Genomic DNA, 8,281 nt, shown 5'->3' with positions numbered 1-8,281 from the left:
GATTTCATGGAGGTCACCAACTACAGACCAATTTCCTTTGTAAATGTAGACTGCAAGATTTGTTCAAAATATTCTTGTACTGAGACTTGGAAAAACCTTCCCCTACTGATCCACCCCTCCCAGACTAAATTTGTTAAAGGAAGACTTGCTTTGGATATTATCACACTCTTCTGCCATGTAGTAGAACATACCAATCTACTACCTTCACCCATGATGGCCATGGCCCTGATGCAGAGAAGGCCTTGCTGTGCTCAGTCATGCACAAACTCAAAACAGGAAACAATTCTGAACGCATGCTATTTTCTCTATAAAACAAACCTTCAGCCTGAATACGGGCTAAACATTATTTCTTAGGTAAAATATATCTCTCCCAAGAGACCAGATAAGGCTGTCCACTGTCACCATTACTATTGTTACTTGCAATCTAACCCTTTCTAACAGAAAATAGAATGAATACATCCATAAAGAGCATTCCAATCCTTAAAGACAACTACAAAGAGTCATTCTATACTGACTTTTTTCTCACAAGTAGTGGGGGCTGTCGTTTCTGCAATCTAAGAAACAATCAACCAATAGGCGAGTGTGTCAGGTTACTCCATAAACATAGATAACACCACATAATTTACCCTTAAACAATCTATGTTTGTTATCAATACTAACTAACACAAAAGTATGCTGATAATTAATGCAAATCAAACACCTAGGCATATAATTCAGTAGAAACTTTGAAGACACAAGAAAGCAGCCTTCATCAGAAAGTAAAAGATCTACTTTCTGCATGGTCCCCAAAATGTATGACTTGGTGGGAAAAAGTAGAATATAAAAAAATGAGGATAACCACTCAAGTCCATGGAATGTTGTATACATCTCCCGTTTTAAAATTTGACACCAAGTTTTTGCATTTTCAAGTATTTTTTAATTGGGTACTCCCTCCTTTTTAAATTGTATTTCTATATCACTATGCCGCCTGGTGTCTTTTGGACCTTCTTGTTTGTTTTTGTACTTTTGTGGTTTTTGAAACGAACCGAATAAAGTATTTCTTGACTTGACTTGTATGACTTGGTGGGAAAAAGTAGAATATAAAAAAATGAGGATAACCACTCAAGTCAATTTTATCACCTTTATGCTCCCCCTCCTACTATCAAACAACGTCTTTAAAACAATGTAGAAAAACTGATTTATGGCTTCACGTGGAAAAATAAGAAAAAGTAGAATATTTCTTACTATGCAAGGAACTGATAAATATGATGGTGGAATTAGCCTACAAAACTTCTTCAAATATCAGATCACGTTCATATTTATTGAGGCCAACTGGTGGATTTACACAAACATTGTGGATATATATTGAAGATCCTCTAACAAAACTATTCTCCTTATTATCTACCTTAAGAATGAAAAAAGTAAAGTTCAGCACTCCTACAATTTTCTTAGAGATACTATTTAGCCAAAAATGTTACCACTAAGATTCCAGGTCCTGAGTATGCCTCTCAGTGGTGAGCACAGAAATTAAGATGGGAGGCACATTTCAAATTTCGTCGAATTGGGCAGAGAAAGACATTTTATATTTTAAAGACTTTCTGAAATGCCTAAAACCTTTGCTGCTGAGCTACAAGGCACTCACAATGTAAACAACATTGATTATTTCTACAGCTTCTCAAAGCTCAAGGAGGCACTGACCAAAAGCAATAGTACACTCACTATTTGTGCATTTGGTGAATTAAAAGCAGGTCCACCAGAGCTTGCCTGTTTTGTAGCGTTGATAGGAGTTAACAAAGTTGGTTTTTGGACTGAGAAAATCAGGTGTGAATCAGTTTCATGGTCATGCTTATAGCATCAGTTGGTTGAAATGATGACATAGTCGATGAGGTGCAAAATGTATTGGTAAGCCCTACAATTAAGGTGCACTTAACAGATCTGTGCCATATTCCTGCTGAGTGGGGTGATATATATATGATCCAAAAGTTTGACTTCAAAGTGAAATCTCTAACTCTATCAGGTAAAGTAAGAAGTTCTGCTCAAATTTCATTGGTGAGTCTATGGCATTTTTGAAACTTGAGTTGTGTACTCCATAAATGTTTGCGGTCAAGGAGGGCATCACACGTTTAAATATTATTAACTTCCTCAAATGCTTGAAGATACAACAATGTAAAACAAATACTGAAAGATTCAATTAGAGAAAATGAGTCAGGGTTAAATTATGTTTGACAGATCCTTTAACAAATAAAAATCTTCTAGATAGCTAGATGAACTTGTTTGCTAAAGGAATGACATGCTTTCCTGGCACATCACGTGGCTCTCTGGTTCTCTGGCACCTGTTCAAGACATACACATAGTTTAGACAGAACAGGAATAGGGAAGTTGCGCAGACCTTCAATTTTTCCAAATAGGTCTCCATCCACCTCCTGCACTTTGCATGCGGTGGACCTCAAGTGTTATGTGGAGTTGTCCATTTTTTATATTTAGAACTATACTGCTTGGGACAAGAGGCAACAGCAAGACAGGCAACTACTGCGGTCCAGAAGCCATGCGAGTGGACGGAGGGCATCTGCCATCTAAGGTTGGGTTCATCCATAAATCCTAAGGTATGTACGATACAGAATGTAGGTCCATATTTTTATCTTCCTATTTATTTCTGTTTTTCATATAATGCAACTATGCACACTACATAATCTGGACCTGTTCCATGATCCGTTGTTAATATTTTACCTAGGAGTGCACAAAGATGTAAAGTTGTCTTGATTTGATTTGATATTTTGCATGGCTCAATCTTGGGTTTGACATAATACGGGAGCTTTACCGGATCAGATGTTTTAAACTAAGTCAGTAAAAAAAAACAGTTACTTGATTAACTGACTATAAATAGAGTTCAAATCAAAGGCACTTTACAAAAATACTTTTTGTAAAGTGCCTTATTTATAGGATATTTGTAACCTTTAATAAAATAATTGATTCAATGGTGATCATTTGTTGATTCTAGGTTTTGATTTCAGCCAACAAAAGGCAGTGACACTGGCAGGGATGACTTTAGTGTGGTGGGACCTGTGCAGCCACACCTGGCACTGACCTTGGGTGGGGGGCACTGTGTTTATAATTAACATTAGTTTAAGAGCACCTGCTGCAGGGTTTCATGTATGTCCAGCAGTATTCAGGAAACAAAAACAATGTCAACGCTAGAGATTAATGTCCTGCTGGATAGGGATTGACTTTTGTCTACTGTGAGTTTTGAAACATCATTAAATAGTGCTGAGGGTTAAAAGTTCAGCTGCAAAGAACGTGTACCATACAGATTACAGAACCGTATTTTATGTGGATAGTTCAGTGGGCTACTGCGTTTGTCACCAACATCCTTTTGTCACTTGTCAGGGCAGGGAAGGGTATGGGGAAAAGAAAGAAGAGAAAGATGTCAAAACAGTGAGGATGAAAGAAAGCAGGGGAAAAACAATTTGTGACTGTTTGATTGTTTGTGACAGCAGTGTCTAGTGGTGGATGAAAAAGGCACAGGGTGAAATCTAGAATACACAGCCATGATATTTTGCAGTCCAGACGTGTTGCAGCACTGTCTATCTGCCACTGTGGAATACTCTGGGCACTGGGACTTATTAATTTACAACTTTAGCACTGGCCATAGTCAATGGTGCTTTCATTTACTTTGTTTCTGTTTAGATCGGTGCACCATAGTTCGGCAGGGATGTTGCAATTGTGAAAATGACCAGAGTGCAGGCAAATAAAATGGGGCCTTCTAACTGCTGGATGAGTGGTAATGTACAGCAGTAATCAGTCTCATGAAGCTGCACAGGCATCTGGAACCATGTGCCACTACACCTGCTGCACCATAGATAGCTATGCCCCTGCTTTTCAGACATTTTCATTCTCTCCTTCCCTCTCTCACTCTGAGAGAGTGGTGCCCATAACTCACAACATCTTTATCTTTAAAATGCAGAATGTATCCCTCATACTTACAAGACCTCTGTTAGTCATTCTTCTACTGGGCATCAGGCGAGTCTGCTTCTATAAATTTAAAGTCTATATTTCAAACTGACTTCTGTCAACCTGAAAAGGACTTACAAGTCGAGTCATGAATTCTGGAGACAAATTGTGCAGGGTTGTAGTGATTGCTCTATATTTGTTGCGTTTTTGCATTAGATTTCAGAAACTTTTACACTTTCACTTAGTAGAGTTGTAGTTAGTGATACATTTTGCACCATTTTTAAGTGTTGCCATGAGTAACTAGCAGAAACATAGGGGAATATTATCAAGGGGGTTTATCTCTGCTTTTTTGGCTTTAAAAGCCAAGAAAGCAGAGATAAAATTATCTCCCTATTACCTAGCTGTCGCTAACACCAGTTAGCGACAGCTAGTAGGAGATAGCAACCATCTTGGGCCCAACTTTGCATGTCAGTGATATTTATCACTAATGACATGCAAAGTGGGCGTGCCAAGATGTTAGCGACTGGAAACAGTTGCTAACATCGCTATCTCCTATTACCAACTTTTGGAGATATTCGCGCTAAGCGCGAATATCTCCAGAATCTAAGACCTGCCCTGAGCAGTTCTTAGCCATGGGATGGTGGATAACATGGCTAAGAGCATTAGCTCGGTAATGCATGAATATCGCGTACTTTTCAGCGATATTCATGCATTGCGGCCGATTTTTATCGCATTTGCGATAAACCTTGGTAATACCAAGGTTTTTTTGCGATAAAAATCGCCGCAGCTCAGAGGTAAATTTTTGTCTCTAACCAAGCAATAGCGATAATTATCGCTATTGCTTGGTAATATGCCCCATAGGCCTTTAGGCCTGCAATGTGTTCTGTGTTTTGGTCATGGTGATTCTGTGACCTTCTACATAACTTTCATTAACCTACAGCTTCTGTGCACAATACTTATGTCCTGCCTGCCCTTTAAGCCAATAGCCCATTAAATTCTGGGTCTTGTATTTTTATATTGGTATTGGACAAATTAAAGACAGTGCTGTATTCTTCAATGAGGTAATGCCTTAACACTGTGAGTAAGATATAATTTATTTCGATAAGATAACCTCTACCCTACAAAAGGGAGAACCTGAACAACTGCCTCATCTGGAATCTTGACTTGTCTCCTTTTTCCTTCTATGATCTGGAGTCCATGTCAATATTCCATATGTAATCAAAAGGATATCACATATTCCCTTCCATACAAAAAAATATAGTAAATTAGTTTGAATATCATATGTACTATGGTTTTCAAACAATATATACCTAAACATAAAATGTTAACATCTTCAAAACCAAGATAAAATGGTTTACCAATGACCATTTCTTAAGAGATCACATAACCCTTATTCCAAATGGAAGAGTGTCTCTTGTGTGTCATTAATCTGCCATTCCTTTGATCCACACTCATCGCCATTTTTATTCCTGCCTTAGTGAATGCTTTATTCTCTGTACCCCACTCCTTAGGCCATAAACAGATCTTCAATTTTTATTCCTGCCTTAGTAAATGCATTATTCTCTGTACCCCACTCCTTAGGCCATAAACAGATCTTCAATACAGACACTTTGTTAGTGCGCCACACATTCTCATCATTCAATTCCACCACATCATTATCAACTCTGACACTTTCATAGGTTTGGTGAAGTTGGATTCCCCCTGCTCTTACATACCTCCCTTTTTCTCAGGAACCCACTTATCCAACTTAAGAGTCACCTCATGGCTTTGACATTTAAGATTAGACATAGCCTCATCTCAAATCTGACAATCAGGATTGAAGACAGATTCGCCACTCCATCAATTAATGACATGCCACTTGTTGTCTCGTTTAATTTTCTCAAATGCACCCAACGTCCATGATTGGTTCATATTGCACCTAGCCGACCTTACACGCATCTATTCAAATGGAGATTTTCCTCCTACATCCCTAGGAATATTGCGATATCTTTACACCAATTCTCTGGAGGTTTCATGACACTCTTTTCTAGAAGCCACAGCCAATTGCAACCCTTCCTTCAATATCTTTATCCACCTTTCCACAATGCCATTATGTAGGATCTTTGATTAGTGCTGGGATGTGCTGGGAGCAGAGTGTTCTGTTCTCCTATGTCATTCTCTCCCAGAGGTTCTATGGTTGCTTAGTAGTTTGGCTGTTGGGACTGGTTCTTTCAAAGGCACTGTGGGGGATTGGAGCTGGATGGGAGTCTGGCTGTGAAGCGCTGTCTACCGTGTAGCCTTACAGGAATAAACATACAGAAACTACCTGTGTTCCTGCATGATTACTACAAAAATATGGTGACGAGTTGGCTTTCATTGTTGCCTAGCGCCGCATTTTTCTATGACTCCTCTGTGCAACCAGAGCTCTCCATTACGCGGATTTCAGTCATCCGCACACCATTGTTATTTTGCTCTTTGCCTACATCATTTGTAACATTCTTCTTTCATTATTGTTCTTACTTCACAAATGGCACGGTGATTCGCACACCCTAAATTTATTCAAGCAGATCATTCAACCATCACGCAATTTGTTTCTTGTGTTCAGCAAATCAGTGATTTACATACGTGTGTTTTCCATACATTTGACTTCTTGCGGATTAGTGATTCGCTCACCTGCCTCCTCATTGCAGAGCAGTGATTCACACACTATTGTCAACTCTATATTGTAACCTTTTGTGGGTTAGTGATTCACACACTAGTACTTATTCTACATATTAACCTCTGGGAATCAGTGCTCCACATTTTTTTTGTTTGTTTCCATTCCTCTACATTTACTCCTTCACTTTTCCATCCACTGCTTGCCTTTGTTTCATCTACAGTTTCTTCTCTTATTTATTCTCCCTCTCTTTCTTTCACAAATGTGTATTGTGCAAGCTGTTGCTCCTCCTCCTTCATTTTTAGATAGTCTTGGTGAACCTCCTGTCAGATGGGAGGTATGGTTCAACACTTTTGAAACAAACAAGCAAATCAGCCAGAAATGGTTATCTTTAGGAAACCTGTCATTAGAATAAACTATCAAAATTGCCAAAAGCATTGAGATTTTTCAAATCTTGTTGAAAGTGTTAGATGACAAAACTTTGGAGTCAGTTAATGTTGTTATTGGTAATGCGAAAGGAAAGGAAAAGGATTTTCGCAGTCTCACTTCTGCTAATATCAAAAGTAGAAGTTAATTTGACAATACCGGTTCGACACCTATGTGTTTTCATTATGGTAATTCTACGCATCAAAAAGGAGGAAGATGGGGCAAACGTTGTATGCAATTATTGTAAAAAAAATGGGACAGTTTGCCAAGGTATGTCTGAAGAAAAAAGAATCAAAAGAGAGCTGTAGCGTGCGTGGTTAAATCTGACTATGACTCTGTTTCGGAAGTGGTTTTAGTTGTCACCAATGTAAAGGTGTCATCTGATGACTCTAAGCCTGTTTAGGATGAGCCATCAAACTGTGTCAATCCTATTATTGAGATCATTGTTGGAGGTAAATCCCTTAACTTGCTTGTTGATTCTGGCACAAGGATTACTTTGATCACTTCCAAGCTGTTCGAGGAGACTTGGGGTGACCGAGGACTCGAACCTCCTGACCGTTCCCCTGTTTCCTATGAAGGGCGGAAGATTGAACTTCTTGGCTACTTGGAAGATGTGCTCGTTTGAATATCTTAGGTTGGTACCATCAGGGATTGTTCGGTATGGTCCTTAGACCAGGTGCCAAGGAACAAGTCTTGGTGGTTTCAAGTGATGATCTAGGGTGCCAGTGGAAGGAGAAATTCCCTTAACTTTTTGGTGATGGTCTAGGGTAGATACAAGGGTTTAGGCACACAATCATTGTGAAATATGGTGCTTTGCCTGTTAAGCACAAATTGAGGGGTGTCCCATTTAGTGTCAGGGATGATCTTGACAAAAAGTTGAAGTCTTTGTGTGTCTGAAGTATTATCGAGCCTACAGAGTCATCTGTGTGGTTATCTTCTTTCGTTGTAGCGCGCAAGAGGTGTGGAAAATTGCGCGTCTGTGTGGATTTAAGGTCGTTAAATAAGGAAATCTGGGCGGATTCTCACCCTATACCCAAGATTTGTGACTTATTTGCGTGTGATAGAGGTTCAAAGTTTTTCTCCAAACTAGATCTTACTAGCGCTGATCATCAGATTGAATTGCATCCTATTTCACGCCCCTTGACAGCTTATGTTTCACCCTTGGGGACGTTTCAATATAAGCGGGTACCCTTCGGACTTGCATCAGCTGCCTCTGTTTTTCAGCGAATTATGCAGAATTTATTAGGCGGTATTGAAAGTGTGTTCGTTTTCCAGGATGATGTTTTGATTCAT

The 8,281-nt window shown here is 39.1% G+C and overlaps 1 protein-coding gene across 1 annotated transcript in view; it reads left to right on the top strand.

Moving 5' to 3' along the window:
* The first annotated feature begins 2,362 nt into the window (after positions 1-2,362).
* LOC147701195 (free fatty acid receptor 3-like) overlaps positions 2,363-8,281 on the top strand; it is a 161,411-nt gene continuing 155,492 nt past the window's right edge. Inside the window, exon 1 of the mRNA XM_086928593.1 lies at positions 2,363-2,582. The gene's annotated coding sequence lies outside the window, so the exon portion shown is untranslated. The remainder of the gene's footprint in view (positions 2,583-8,281) is intronic.

Source organism: Lissotriton vulgaris, chromosome 7, assembly GCF_964263255.1.
Source record: "Lissotriton vulgaris chromosome 7, aLisVul1.2, whole genome shotgun sequence".
Taxonomy (NCBI): domain Eukaryota; kingdom Metazoa; phylum Chordata; class Amphibia; order Caudata; family Salamandridae; genus Lissotriton; species Lissotriton vulgaris.
The sequence above is the reverse complement of the archived record's forward strand: the minus strand, read 5'-3'. Positions and strand labels throughout refer to the sequence as shown.